Below are 16,635 nucleotides of genomic sequence, written 5' to 3'. Positions count from 1 at the left end.
AAATACCATGGACGGCTATGCTGACAAATGTGGCAGTCCTTAAGAGAGCAAATGCTACCCGCGAGCTGCTTGATAACATCAAATATAGAAAGATGGCCTATTTTGGACACGTAGTAAGGGGAGACCGGTATAATATTATTCAACTTATTATGATGGGTAAAATCGAAGGACGCAGAGGAATTGGTAGAAAGCAGGCTTCTTGGTTGAAGAATATCCGGGAGTGGACAGGAATAAAGAAAGCAGAACACCTATTTAGAATAGCTCGAGACAGTGACAGTTTCGCCATGTTAATCGCCAACGTCAAGGGGACTTGATAGGGCACGTTAGGAAGAAGAAGGAGCTATTTGTGAAATTTTGAAGATTTATTTTAACACGAGAACTGAAATATTTTCGCAAATCTGATGAGAAATGGCATATTAATAATTTGGAATCTTCATAGGAGCCCATTAATTCGAGAGAGGTAGATATGACCTTAGAGCAGTAATATTGTTCTGAAGCTTTCTTTTTGTGGCATTTATTTAATTTACTATTCTAATTGGTAAATAAGTCACAATTTAACTTGAAAAATCATTTTATTTTATTATTAAATTATTATTTTGTTAAATTACATCAGTTTTCAAGTTAAATTCTGGCTTATTTCCCAATTAGAATAGTAAATTACTTAGAACAGTAAATTTCAGCCGATTTAGGGAAACACGTTGTTACTTTAGATCAAGGTATGTGTCAAATGAAAGTATTCAATGAACGGATCCATTTGTGCATCTTCTCTGCTTTGGCTGGGGAATTCCGAAGATATGTAACACTAGCGCCACCTGTCGACAAGTCTTTTAAGTTTGACTGTAAGTTTAAACAGATCTTGCTTCGTCTACATAACACGTTTGTTTAATAACACATTTGAAGACAATAATTGATACAATGTTCTAAAAAAAGCTACTATTACTGGTGTCTGACACAATTCTGGAGTTATACAGTTTCAAAAAAGTCTACTCCATTTTCGTGTATTGTACACGTTTCTGGACAAATAATTCCTATCAAGCGTAAGATACATTAATATCTATTCCTGGATTCGACTGGATGGATACAATTCTAATTAATGTTAAAAATATGATGCCAAAAAGAAAAATATTGGAATTATTAAAACTACACTTACACTGACTTAGTGACGAGAGCTTACTAAGACATAAACGGACAAAATACGTACTTTTAGTTGACAAAGTAGATGATTATTCAAACTAATTTTGTAAACAGGTATGTGTAGCAGATTAGTGTCTATTCAGTGAAGAACTCAAAATATTGGAAAATCGTAAATTACCATCACAGATACTTCTTGTGATGCCACGGATCAATAGTGAATGCTAAAAAATAACCCGACTCGGCATAATCCCTAATATTTTTTAGACTAGATATATTTAATATTACAAAAGACGGTTCGCCAGATAAATAACATACAATATAATCATCTAGTAACTATTAACGGACCTCCACGACGATTTTACAATCATAAATAGGATACATTTTTTGCTCCGTCAAATTTGTTATAGTGAAAATGACTGAACAAAGACTGCGCCACGTTACAATTGAATAACAAGTAGATAGTCCATGTGGTGAGACCGCTCCCGTCTGGAAACATTTCTGATTCGGTTTCTTTGTGGATTCCTATTCAAAAATGTCCCCTTTAAACAAATCTGAAGGGTGCCGGGCGGAATTTTTGGGCAGAAATTGTTTAAACAATTTTTTTAACAAATACAAAAGATCACGTTTTTTTCCTCCGGAACATATATTTTTGAGTTTTGTCGGTGATTCTGAACAAGAAAGGTATCTTGTAAATTTTCTCAAAAATTGATTGATTGATTTAAAATCTGAAAAATGCGAAAATACGCATTTTCGAGACTTAAAAACTCATATTCAAATTAGTATTTTTGAGGTTGCCAGATACTTAAATTGAAGACTAAATATTCAGCTTCCAGATTCTGAAGAGTGATCGCGTCTAACTTTAATTTATACCGTTGTTTTTTAATTGTTAAATATGCGTGTTTATCAGATTTTTTTGCCGGTGCGGCGCGCTCTGTTTCAAAAATCTCCTATTTTCCTCCGAAAAATATTTTTTATAGATTCTTTGGGACATTCTAAATAAAATAAGTTTCTTGACATTTTTCTCAAAAGTTAATAGTTTTAAAGTTATGAGCGATTTAAAATCCGAAAATGCGTTTTTTGTGATTTTTCGGATTTTCAATCGCTTATAACTTAAACTATTAACTTTTGAGAAAAATGTCAAGAAACTTATTTTATTTAGAATGTCCCAAAGAATCTAGCAAAAATATTTTTCGGATGAAAATAGGAGATTTTTTAAATGGAGCGCGCCGCACCGGCAAAAAAAATCGGATACACACGCATATTTAACAATTAAAAAACAACGGTATAAATTAAAGTTAGACGCGATCACTCTTCAGAATCTGGAAGCTGAATATTTAGTCTTCAATTTAAGTTTCTGGCAACCTCAAAAATACTAATTTGAATATGAGTTTTTAAGTCTCGAAAATGCGTATTTTCGCATTTTTCAGATTTTAAATCGCCTATAACTCGAAAATTATCAATTTTTGAGAAAATTTACAAGATACCTTTCTTGTTCAGAATCACCGACAAAACTCAAAAATATATGTTCCGGAGGAAAAAAACGTGATCTTTTGTATTTGTTAAAAAAATTGTTTAAACAATTTCTGCCCAAAAATTCTGCCCGGCATCCTTCAGATTTGTTTAAAGGGGACATTTTTGAATAGGAATCCACAAAGAAACCGAATCAGAAATTTTTTTCAGACGCGAGCGGTCTCACCACATGGACTAAGATACATTTCAAATCAATAGAAATCAGTCTGTCTCCAATGAAAATATAACGTGTTCCATCACAGACACACGAAATATTTTGTGAATTTTTTACAAACGATGTAAAGCAAGTAAGATTTAAAAGAAAACGTCCATCGGTAGTAAATTACAGACTCCTTTGTAGGACTACTAGTCTAGTTGTTTTCTTTTTTAATTGTGAAGGCTTTGTTAAATGTTTAACTTATTTTTTTAGTCACCCTTACTAATTTACTAATCTTGAGTGCCGGCTTGACTGGTTCAAGCAATCTGGTTATTCTCAAGAATGATTATTCATCATTTTGTATGTACGAGGTCATTCGTAAAAAAGCTTTCCTACGCACCTGAGAAAGAATGCGACGTGTTGGGAGAAATCTGGCAACACTGTCTTACACGTCACTCTCTCTTACCCCATCACTTTCGCGTCGCTGTATTGCTCAGTGTCGGCCTAGCAGCTTTTGAAGATGTAAATTCCGGTAGCTGTTACCACCAATGTGAAATTCATGCTGTGATACGTTTCGTAAATGCAAAATGAATTTCACCTATTGATATTCATCGTCAATTACTCGAAGTTTATGGGTAAAAGTGCATATCTGTTCAACATGTTCGCTAATGGTGTAGAGAATTCAGTGTAGACCGAACGGAAATTCACGATGAATCTGAAGGCGTCGCACACCGAATGCCGAAGGCGTCCCATGAATGTCAATAGGTGAAATCCATTTTAAAAAAAACGTATCACAGTATGAATTTCACATTGGCGGTAACAACGACCGGGACCTCCATCTTCGAAGGCTGCTAGGCCGGCACTGAGCAATGCAGCGTGGCGAAAATGGTGGGGTAAGATAGTGGTAGAGTAAATGCATAAGGCAGTGTTGCCAGATTTCTTCCAGCACGTCGCACTCTTTTTCAACGACATAGGGAACCTTTTTTTACGAATGACCCTCGTAATTTGTACAATTTCTAGTTAAACCGTGCATGGAAATTTTCATATATTTGAAAATATACATTCCAGCCATATTTTTCACAAAAATATTTAGGAATAAGAGCATTTTTTTTATATTTTAAGAACTCTGGAGGTGTCAACATACAGTTTGATAGTTACTATAGCTAGTGCATATTCGCTGATAGATTTGCTTAAAGTTGATGTTAAGAATGATACAGTACTTAAATATTTCTGTGTGGTATATGTATTTGTTTCGCAAGAACTAATATATAAAAGAGAATAAATTTTCAAGCACTGATAGAAAACAAAGCCTTTTATTGGCTGAAGGAAACCTGTGACCTCAGTGTTATCTAAGAGATTTGTAACCATAGTATGTCTATTGCAATTTTGTAGAAACAATTATGTGATATAAAAATAAAAAAAACGTCAATTTGGTCAGTGGTAACTATTTTTTTATTAAATTACAATACAGTATTGTAAAGCGAAATATAATGCACCAATATCAAATATTAAAATAAATAATTCCATTACACTTTTTTTAATCTGATGTTATGTGCAGTAGGGCTTTTCATTCAGTCATTTGTTTCGAGCTTCTGTCATATGTCGTATAATCCGTGTATATTAATATTATACACAGATTATACCACATATGACAGAAGCTCGAAACAAATGACAATCGATGCTTACACTTTCATTATTATTTTATATGTACAGAGCTAGAGCTCCATTTTCCCGGTCCCTTTTGAAATCCCGGGAATCGAGAATCGGTAATTTAGATTTCCCGAGACTTCCCAGGAAATTTAAAAATAAAAAGAAGAAATTGTTTTTTTTTTAATTCTTTTTTAATGCAATTACTTAGTATAAAAACGTATAAAATTGACGAAATATTAAAATTTTTTAAAAAAATTCAAAAAAGCCAATTCAAAATTTTATAGGATATTTAAAAAATAGGAAAATTATAAATTTGTATAATCTGAATTTTCGTTGTTTTTATTGAAATATGTTTTAAGAAAACATAAATTGTTGAAAAGAACTCATAACATGAATCAAAACCACTTCTATGCAAAAGGTATATTTAATAAAATTTTAAAAATCCCAATGGATTAAATAAAATAGGTTCATTCAGAACGTTTTCGGACCTATCAGTCCATCATCAGTGAATGCGTATATACATACTTGATAACTAGCCCCAGAACCAAACAATGGTTGTACTTATAATTCAATCTACATTACAGTATTGTGAAATTGGATAGGCGATAGGCTAAACGCCGATGTTATAAGAATACCTCCGGGAACATGGTGAGACTCTAAACGAGAACCCTAACAACCATCTTGGCCCAACGAGGTCTGCCTCGATAAATTGTTCAGTGTTTGATCTTTCAGGCTGGCTCTTTTTTTTGTAGAGAAATTTTTTGAAGTTGAAAACGCACGCTCGCTTTCTGTTGATGTAGATATGATGGTTTTAAGTGCAGTGAGTGAATAATTTTTATTTAAATGTCTGGTCAGCTTATTTGAATTATAGAGTACTAGCTCTTGTTTAATGACCTTTTTGGAATTATCCGTAGACATAATTTTAATTCAAAATAAATATTTATGTTATAATTCTGAATGCTTCAAAATGAGTCAGATCCGTCGCATAAACAATAGAGTGTTTATGCTAACCGATATGGTACATTATGATTTACGCCAAAATTGGAAGGTTTAAAATACAATTGAAAAAGAAATATTTCAAGTGGAATAGTTGAAAATGATTATTAAGCAGACAGAGATAATTGTATCAGAAACATTTATTAATAATTGTGAGTTACTAATATCTCCGCTCATAATTTAAAATTAAATATTAAAAAATCCCGGGAAATCTGGATTTCCATTTTTTTACTGATTTCCCGGGAAATTTGTCCCGGGAATGAAGCTCTATACAGAGCTAGCCAAAAGTTTCCTCTCCCCCTCGTGTCTTTTGACCGATTATACTTATAATAGTGAAATTTGGAGGGAGAAAATAAACGGATGTAGGTTTTCCAAACAGTCGTAACAGATGACGTAATAGTGGCAGATGACGTTACAGAGCCACTTTGACCGATAATCTTAAATGGGACCTTATGGCAAGTGATATCTCCTTTGAAAGGTATTGAAAATGCCTATTCAATCGTTCTAATTTTGTTAGAGTTTACATTATTTTTGATGAATAAATTAAAATTGTAGTTTCGCAAATAATTAATAAAGATTCAAATGTCCGCCTATGGTTATTTGTCAAAAAAGTCGACGGTTCTCAGTTCTTTAGTTTTTTCGTAAACGTAAATAATGAAAGGAAGGAATTCTTGTGTTTTATGTTTCTGACAATGAATTTGTCAAAATATTCTCAAGCTGAGCCAAGGGAGTTTGAAATTGATATTGTATACATTATTTTTTTTTAGTAGCAAACTTTAAAACAGTCTATAAATTTTATTTTGTGACAATATAAGGTATATGAGTAAAAATAATAATTGAAATAATTTAATATTTAATAAGTTTTTTATTGATAAAGAATATAAAATCTAAAGGTAATATAAAATTATTATTAGGCAATTTCTTCAACACACTTGATAGGAAATAATGTATACTCGCTCAAACATAAACGTAAATAATTTTTCTTTTCTAAATTAATGTAAGTTTTTAACATTTAAAATCTGTATTTAACTCAGGCATGTCATATTTATTGAATTAATTAATATAGACATCTACACGTGCGGATGACGAATATAAAATCTTATTTATTTTTCAATGAAATGACTTGACTAATTATTTAAGTTTACTAATGGTATATTTTTTATCCGAAATTGGTTCATTTCTTCCAAAAATTAATTAAAATGAGTTTAAAAATTACTTTTTAATAAAAATGTATTATATTAAAATTTAAATAATTAATAAAAAACAACTATCACTGAGAAATTGATAGTTTTTGGCCTTTTATATGTTGCGATGATACATATATTTAACAATTTGAAATACTAGGATCTTGGAGCTTCCACAATTCGAACATTTTAACGTTATTTTTGGACCTGTGAATCTATGGTGTTGTAAAGTCTAGAACTAACAATATACCACGCATAACAATTTATGTACTTTATATTAATTTACCGAAATCACCCCTATGTTACCAAAACATATTTGCTTATTAATTAAAATTGTTATGTTAACGAAAAATATGGTCTTGTGTATTTTCACTTATGAAGCAGCCGATGTTTGTAAATGTGGCACTCAGTATAACTTAGTTATTGTGATAGACCAAGGGTAAATCTTTTTTTAATTATTTATTCTATTTTTTTACCTTGCACAAATGATACAATCAATAAATAATATCGTGTCTGGTTATTGCCTCTATGGCGTTTTGTTATTTTAAAGCTTTTTTGGTCATGCCGCAGTTTATTTATTTATTTAACTGATGGAAATTATATTCTAATAAAGTACTAAAAAAATAATATGTCTTTCTCTTTATATAAATTATAGTTATCCATGTGGTGCGAAATACAGCTCTTATATTCTAGAAACTGATATGTCAGAAGGCAAAAGTCCATCGAAAAATTTAGAAGAAAAATATCCAAAAATATGGCGGTGCGCCGAACATAGACGTAATCAGAATAGACAAGGCATACTGAGCAAAATAGTGTAACGCGCAGTCAGTCGATCGGTGGTCTATCTATCTCTTTTTACCGAGCGATCCCGCACATGTGACAGACAAATACTATGCGCTATGAGCTTCGCTGGTATCGCCACCTACCTAGCGGATTACTAGTATAACTTTCGCTGGAATGAGAAAAGTGTTGTCTATCATCTGTGTTTCGCTGGTATCGCCATCTAGCGGACGACTAGTACTGTTTCGGCCGGAAATTTAAAGAGGAAAGGAGAAAAGCAAATAATAATTGTTTCAAACTTATTATTTAATTCTTATCGTGTAATATTTACAACGTAAAGAAGTAATAAAACTAGCCCTAAGAATAACAAATCTCCAGGCGAAGATTGTGTACTTACTGATGCAATCAATATCGGAGGCACTTGTCTTCTTAAGAAAATAAAAAACCTTTTTAACATGTGCATTTTAGATAGTAATATACCCGACAAGTGGCACAATGCTCAAGTAATTCTATTGTACAAAAAAGGAGATCCCCATGAATTAGAACATTACAGACCTATATAAGCCTGCTTAGTCACTTATACAAACTCCTTACAAGAATAGTAACGAATTGTCTTGAGAAAAAACTTGATTTCTACCAGCCAATGGAGCAGGCGGGACTTCGTACCGGACTTGGAACAAATGATCACCTACAGAGCATTAAAACGGTAATAGAAAACACTATCGAATACAATCGACCACTCGTTTTGGCTTTTGTAGATTTCTATAGCGATACGCTTTAATCACTATTTTTGCTAATTGTAATTTTAATATTTTTTCTCAAAAACAAAACAACGTTAGTCATTCAAACTGCATATTCAAATACGAAGGTTATGGCCTTACCCTGTGACATCTGTTGTTCGTCTATGCGGCAACAAACTGCACCCTCATTAATTAAGTATTTTATCAGACAGTTAATGTGTCAACAGCTAGCTATGCATTCGGAATTGTTTTTCTTAAAAACCGTAAAAGTAGACGCCAGACTTGATAGTGATTTATGTGATCATCTGGTCAGGGGAAAAGGAATACAAACATGATCATCGTTTGTGGTTGCTTTCTTTAGTCACTAGCCAAGATGTGAACGATAAACACGTATACCGGCTCGACCTTCCGAGAGACTAAAAACGAAACACATTTTCGTTTTAACACCCATCGGAATATTGGTGACCCTCGCGAGTATTTTAAACCGCCGCGAAAATTTAAAAAAAAGTTAGTTTTTTTTTTAATATACTTTTGCCGGTTAATAAATACAGTGAACAGCAACAATGACGACCAGTGCCAACAATAGTGTCTCAGATCGGATTGCAGTGGCCATCGGGAAATTGACAGCCGAATTAGCTGACATGAAAATCCAGCTATGTAGCTTGTCAATTGCCCAAGCACACACAAAACACTAACAGCAACCACGCACCACGCACCAGCACCATGCACCACGCACCACGCACCAAGCACCACGCACCACGCAACAAGCGTCAAGCACCAAGCACCACGCAACAAGCGACAAGCACCACGCACCAAGCACCACGCAACAAGCGTCAAGCACCAAGCACCACGCAACAAGCGTCAAGCACCACGCAACAAGCACCACGCACCAAGCATCACGCACTAAGCAACACGCACCATGCACCACGCACCAAACACCGACGACAATGCTCACATTCATTTACTTTTGTCGTCCGGGTAAATAGAAAAGAAATGACCAGCAAAACAAACAACAACAGACCGAAGAGGAAAGCAAGATTTACTGGAACTTACCAAGAAAATGTTAGTTCAAAGTGAATCAAGTGATTTTTTTTTCTTTCTCCTTGTATAAACTTTGCATTATTTTTTTCCTATTTTTCAATTTTCATTATATGTAATTTGTATATATTATATATATATATATATATATATATATATATATATATATATATATATATATATATATATATATATATATATATTATCTATCGTTTTAGTCTCTCAGAAGGGGGTGTATAGCGATACGCTTTAATCACTATTTTTGCTAATTGTAATTTTAATATTTTTTCTCAAAAACAAAACAACGTTAGTCATTCAAACTGCATATTCAAATACGAAGGTTATGGCCTTACCCTGTGACATCTGTTGTTCGTCTATGCGGCAACAAACTGCACCCTCATTAATTAAGTATTTTATCAGACAGTTAATGTGTCAACAGCTAGCTATGCATTCGGAATTGTTTTTCTTAAAAACCGTAAAAGTAGACGCCAGACTTGATAGTGATTTATGTGATCATCTGGTCAGGGGAAAAGGAATACAAACATGATCATCGTTTGTGGTTGCTTTCTTTAGTCACTACGCAGCATGCGAACCATTCACACATACCGACGCGACCCTCTCCGAGAGACCTAAACGAACACATTTTCGTTGCAAAAATAAAATTACCGTTTGTTTTATTATATCCATTTTTAATTAAATTCCGCAACTCACCCATCGGAATATTTCCATAAAGCCTTTGACACGGTAGAATTTGACAAAATTTTGGAAGCACTACAAGCATGCCGCATTGCCTACCGATACACAAGGTTAATTCACAATATATACAAGAACGCAACTATTTCGGTGAAACTGCATAAAAACACGGACCATATCCCAATCGGCAGAGGAGTCCGACAGGGAGATACCTTATCGCCTAAACTGTTTACCGCAGTACTAGAATATGCTGTAAAAAACTTAACTGGGAAGAGCGAGGCCTGAATATTGACGGTAGAAGATTAACAAATTTGAAATTCGCAGACGACTTAGTTTTCTCTTACAACCTCAAGGAGATATGTACAATGCTACATGAACTTCAGTTAGTGTGTGCCAGTGTAGGTCTTAAAATAAACATCTCCAAAACAAATTTCATGACAAACCTAGTACCTAGCGGAAATATCAATATTGGAGACAACCAAGTAGAGCTAGTGGAAAAATACATAAACCTTGGACACGAAATAAAGATCATAAGAGACAACCAAACAGAAGAATAAACCTAGCATGGGCAGCCTATCGAAAACTGAAAGACATCTTTAAAAGCGATATACCAATTTCTTTAAAATGTAAAACATTTGACCAATGTGTGTTGCCTGTGATGACGTATGGTGCCGAAACTTTGACATTGACAGCTACAACTTCTAAAATGCTGCAAATAGCTCAGAGGAAAATGGAAAAGTCAATGCTGAGTATATCGCTTCGTGACCGAGTTAGAAATGAAGACTTAAGACGAAGAACATGAGTTACTAATGTAATTTCCCGAATTGCCACCCTGAAATGGAACTGGGCCGGACACGTCGCCCGAATCGGTGATGGGAGGTGGACGAAGAGATTACTTGAGTGGAGGCCGAGATTAGACAAAAGAAGCAGAGGAAAACCACCTACTCGTTGGATTGACGATCTCAAGAAAATGTCAAGAAATTGGATGCAAAGTGCTCAAAATAGAGCACAATGGACAAAAATGAGGGAGGCCTATGTCCAGCAGTGGACGCAAAGGGCTGGATGATCAAATAAGTAATTGGATTGTAATCTATAATTAATATCAATAAATACAGAATTTATTATTCATTATGATTATTTTTAAGATGTTGCTTATCGTTTTGAAGTTTATGTTGACAGCTAATATTAGAAAAAAAAATGTAATTAAATATACTTTCGTGATATATTTAGTAAAAATTATATGCAACTCTTAGGGCTCTATTAGTCTAGGTAACTGGTGGCGCAACTAGTGGGCCCACCAAATTGTGAGCACGGGCAACTGGTGGCCGAGAATAGCCACCAGCAAAAATAATAAAATGAATTGGAATTGGAAAAATAATCAAATGCAATTAGAAACTTGTTTTTTATCAATTTTACGAAAAAAAGTTTTTCTTCATAAAATGCTCTTAATAGTATAAATATAAGATGCAACCATCAGATTCAAATTTTGTGAATTTTATACGAGGTATGTCAAAAAAGATGAATTTCGCTCAAGAGTAAAGTATCCTTATATTAAAAAATATCGAAAAATGTTTTATAAAAAGTTGTTCGGAATTAAAAGCTATGTTTGAATATGCAATTACATTCTTCTAATTGAATTATTGTGAACTGTAAAGGTACTTTACTCTTGGACGAAATTCATATTTTTTAACATACCTCGTATAGAATTGATAAAAGTTTTATTATGATTGCATCTTAGATTTTAGACCATATAAAGCATTTTGTAAAAAATAACTTTTTTCGTAAAATTAATAATAAAATACTTATATATATTTGTAATAAAATGATGTTGGGTATCCGTAATTTAAAAAAAATTGCATTTTTTTTTCAATTAGAATGATGTAATAAAATTAATGCGTCCCAAAACATAGTTTTTGTAATTCTTAACAACTTTTCATAATAACAATTTTCGATGTTGTGAAATCTAAAGGTACTTTACATACAATTTTTTTGACATACCTCGTATAACATAGACTATGCAGAGCATTTTATAAAGAATATTTTTTTTCGTAAAATTGATAAGAAAAAAGTTTCCCATATGGTTCCATGTTACGCAGACATACTATACCGTGTACCTATATATAAAAGCTCAATTTTTTTAAATTTTCCAATTAACGTCACATTCGGATTCAGCATAATAAAAAACAAAATAGAAACATTTTTGATCAAGGTAAAGTGATGAATTCACCGATATTTCTAAAATGTAAAAAGAGCTTTTATTGTTTAAACAATGAATAAACAAAATAAAATCAATGGAAAAATCCCAATAGTTGGCTGTATACCATAGTTTAAAAACCTATACAGAAGTAAAAACTTCAAATTGTATTTTGGTATAAAATAGTTTATTTAAAACTTCTAAAAGTCATCCACATGGATTGCAAAACGTTTTCGTTCTGAACAGAACATCTTCAGTGCCTGGAATGAAGTATTTCCACGTTAGATTAAGGCAAAAAGGTTAAAATTGTGACTGTTAATGAGAAAATTATGTGGAGAATACTTACATTCCGCAAAGTAGTTGTAACTAGCACACCAATGAAGGTGGTAACCTCAAAATATATGGCTTACACTATACCATTGCGGAATGTAAGTATTCTCCACATAATTTTCTCATTAACAGTCACAATTTTAACCTTTTTGCCTTAATCTAACGTGGAAATACTTCATTCCAGGCACTGAAGATGTTCTGTTCAGAACGAAAACGTTTTGCAATCCATGTGGATGACTTTTAGAAGTTTTAAATAAACTATTTTATACCAAAATACAATTTGAAGTTTTTACTTCTGTATAGGTTAATGAATAAACAATTAACGGCTAAATCTGCGAGAAGAACTTTTTAATATAGCATATTTATAAATCAACAAAAAAGGTTTTAGAAAAATATACGCTTGTTAATAGAAAATATAGAAGTTAATAGAAAAGAAATACGAAGCACTCGATTACAATACAAATGAACTAGTGGTGGCCGACACCAGTTGCTCAGTCTAATAGGGTCCATATAACATAATGCCCCGACTTGGTGGCGCCACCAGACCCGGTTACCCGGCTGGTGGACTGGTTCGGCCACCAGATCGACAACAATTTCTGGTGGCGCAACCAGTTGCCGTAGTCTAATAGGTCTCTAAGTTCACTGACTTGTCACTATTGGCGCTCGCGAATTTTTAACTATCCCTGTACCCATGAGCGCATAGCGTATAGAGTCTACGACTAGAGAGTGTATTATAGCGTTGATTGAAATATTGATATCAATCAACGATTACAGTCTATAGTATAGACTATAATACGTACAACTCTTGACATTTCCCATTAGAATACAAAAAGTCGCCGATATAACTTAATTAACCTATGAATTTTAAATGCCAATAGTGTCAAAATTTCATAAATGTCAATAGTGGTTAAATTTCATAATTTAGTGGAGTAAACTTGCCTGTGGTTGGACCAATTACAAACTAACATGACGACTACTACACTACTTCGTGGCGTTACAACCCTCCGTGGGTTTTAGCCGACTGGACAACATGCCTCCACTGTTCTGTCTTGAGCAACCTCCATCCAATTCTCCACGCCCATAGTGTTCAGATCTTCTGCTATATTATCTCGCCAACGGAGTCGAGGGCCTCCGCGTGGTCTTTTTCCAGTTTTCCCACACCAGTCTTACTGTTCTTTGGTCAGAATGTCTTCTGAGGTGTCCTGCCCATTGGAGTCTTCTGGACTTTATTTCTTTTACGATGTTGGCTTCTGGGTAAAGTTCTTCGAGCTCTTTGTTGGTTCTTATCCTATATTGTCCTGGTGATTCATCCAGAACAGGTCCAAAGATCTTCCTTAGGATTTTTCTTTCCCAAACACGTAGTCTCTCTTAGTTTGCCTTTGTTATTGTCCACGTTTCGCTTCCATACATTACAACGGGTCGTATGATTGTTTTATATACTTGTATCTTCGTACGTCTTGTTAGTTGTTTGTCATCTGTTGCCGGCCTGTATCCTATTGTTTATTTCTTGTGATCCATTATTGCCTTCAGTTATTGTTGTTCAATGATGACATCACCATCGATGACTTTAACAAAGTAAACAAAGTTAAAGTCATCGATGGTGATGTTCTGAGCGATTCTTTCTCTGCTTTGCTTATTGTGGCTCATATATTATATTTCGTCTTGTTTTCGTTGATTTGGAGCCCCATCTTCTCTGCTTCCTTCTCGAACCTCACGAAAGTCTCCTTCATCCTTAATCGGGTGTTTCCTATTTGATCGATATCGTCTGCAAATGCCGAGGCAATAAACAAGCATTGCGGCCAGGTAAATTTGAATTACTCCTCCTAGTTTAAAAATGAGGTTTAGTAAATTTAGTATAGTCATTTTTTGCTGTATTTGACTACCAATGTGATTAAGTAGAAAGTACTATACTGCCGTGCTTAGCCAAAACGCCGTATCTGCAGAGACATCACATTCGAGTAAAATCGATTTTAGTTTAAGAATTCGTATACATTTACACAGGATACGGCATAAGACGTGTGTTTAATGTGTTTTGGCTTAACTTACGTCATTTTTAGTAAGCAAATAAGATAGATATGCACATTTGGGTTAGAAAGAAGTAAAAATTTCATTTTTTCAGATTTTTGCAGATACGGCGTTTTCGCTAAGCACGGCAGTATACAACCAAGCACGTTCGCTGAAAGACAATATTAATTTTAGATTAAAGTAATATATTATTCACACGCAGTATTTATTAACAAAATAAAACTGCAACAATTAAAAGGAAGATGGATAATGACACATAGCACTAAGGTAACGTAGATAGTAAACTGCCATAAAAAAGCTGTGAAAACCTCTAGTCACAGTATAATGCTAATGAATCAGTAGATCACTCTGCGAAAAATCCTTTGTTCTCTATGTTCCATTTTGGTGACAATAAGTGCGTTCGCGGCTAACTGTCGGCGACAAATTATCAGCAAATCGCATGTGCACTTTAAAATAATATCGTTCGACTGATATATTATTTTACAAATAATGACATGATTTCGAAGTCAGTATTAAGTATGATATAATGCCCTAGGCCTTATTTTTCAAAATAACGCCCTAGGGTATTAAATTTAAATAACTAGTTAAATACTGTCAAGTTGACAAATAACAACCTAAGTAAAACTATGGTTACCACAATTACGTTACGACTATTGCTGGTAAATGTACCTACTTATTTGAAAACTAATTAATTCAAAATTCATTGAAATTTTTTGCATATAAAGAATAATTTAGTCGGACATTAAACCTTGAAGGCACCACGGGTATATAGATAATAACGCTTTCGGTCAACGTATATCCCTCGGTATATATACCATTGACCTCAAGCGTTAATATCTTTATAATACCCTTGGTACCTTAATAACTATAATAGATGAATATACCAGATGAATGACAATTAACGGCGTCCTACGTTTGTCGTGATTGGTTGTTACCGTCTCGAATTTGCCGTGACTGGTCGTTGGTAGTTGCATTCGCAGATCCCTGAAATTGTCAGAAAATCGCATGCCCACTTAAAAATAATATAAATAATACCGTTGATAGATAAATATACAAGGTTTATTTACTTAGTATAATTTAATAATTAGTTATTAATATTAATTAAAAGTAAAATATACCTTATATATAGTATATTTATCTATTAACGGTATTATTTATATTAGGTGAGGTTAGGAATTGTCGACGACAAATTGTCCAGGGTATCCGCGAACGCACCTATTGTCGCGCATTCAAAATTAGTCTCAAAGTGTGGATTTCAAAATTGGAACCGTCAAAATTCGAGATTGAGCTAACTGCTTCTTTAGCATTAAACGGTGGTGCTAGAACTCTTTAACCGTTATGTCTCTTCACTACATATACCCAAAATCTGGTGGAAAACAAAAGTTATGGTCCTGCTAAAAGCAAGCAAACCTGCTAATGTTGCCAGTACATAGTTGCTTTTCAAAATGTAGTTGTTCTCTAAAACATTGTTCTTTTTAATCTTAAAAAGTAAGCAATCTTCATCATCATCAACCACCCAACCCGTATAAAGTTGAATATAATAGGCCTCCCCTAATGTTTTCCAATTTTGCCGGTCATAATCATCCTGCAGTCAATTTCCATTGATTCTTTTATGTCGTCTGTCCATCGTGTAGACAATCTACCTCTGCTTCTTGTCTGCTCGGGCGCTCCCCACACTGTAATTTTTTGGGTCTCATCCAGTTCCACTTCAACCATGCTATGCTCTCTATGATATCTGTGACCCCTGTACCTCTTATTTCCCCATTTCTAACCTTGTCTCTGAGAGTCGGTCTAAGTAAAGAGTCTGAGTTTGGTTGCTATGGTCTGGGTAAGGAAAGTGTTTCTTCGCTGAAGTCATGACTGGAAGCACACATTGGTCGAACGACTTCTTTTTCGAATAATTTGGCATGTCGCTCTTGAAGTTGTCTGATAGAGCCCATATACTGCCTAGGGTATAGTGATTCTTCTTTACTGTTCAACAGGTTTATTGTCCCTGGAAATTTGGATTTGATTTGGTGACCTAAGTAACTATTTATGAACTAATGCTATTTCGTTGCATTCGACTTTTGGATTTTCGCCTATTATCAGATTAGTCATGTATTGTATCTTCCCAAAATTTATGTTCAAACCAACTTCCTAACATGCGTCATCTATCTCAGTCCGCATGGCTACTTAGTAGGGATACTTGGTAAATAAAACAATAAA

General features: G+C 33.9%; 1 long non-coding RNA gene across 1 annotated transcript in view; it reads left to right on the top strand.

Annotated features, from left to right (window-relative positions):
- Positions 1 to 7,257, top strand: part of LOC126888616 (uncharacterized) — a 558,932-nt gene extending 551,675 nt beyond the window's left edge. Inside the window, exon 2 of the long non-coding RNA XR_007699585.1 lies at positions 338 to 7,257. This is a non-coding gene — a long non-coding RNA (uncharacterized LOC126888616). The remainder of the gene's footprint in view (positions 1 to 337) is intronic.
- Positions 7,258 to 16,635: the final 9,378 nt, after the last annotated feature.

This window comes from Diabrotica virgifera, chromosome 1, assembly GCF_917563875.1.
Source record: "Diabrotica virgifera virgifera chromosome 1, PGI_DIABVI_V3a".
Classification (NCBI taxonomy): Eukaryota; Metazoa; Arthropoda; class Insecta; order Coleoptera; family Chrysomelidae; genus Diabrotica; species Diabrotica virgifera.
This window is presented reverse-complemented; position numbering and strand designations above follow the sequence as displayed.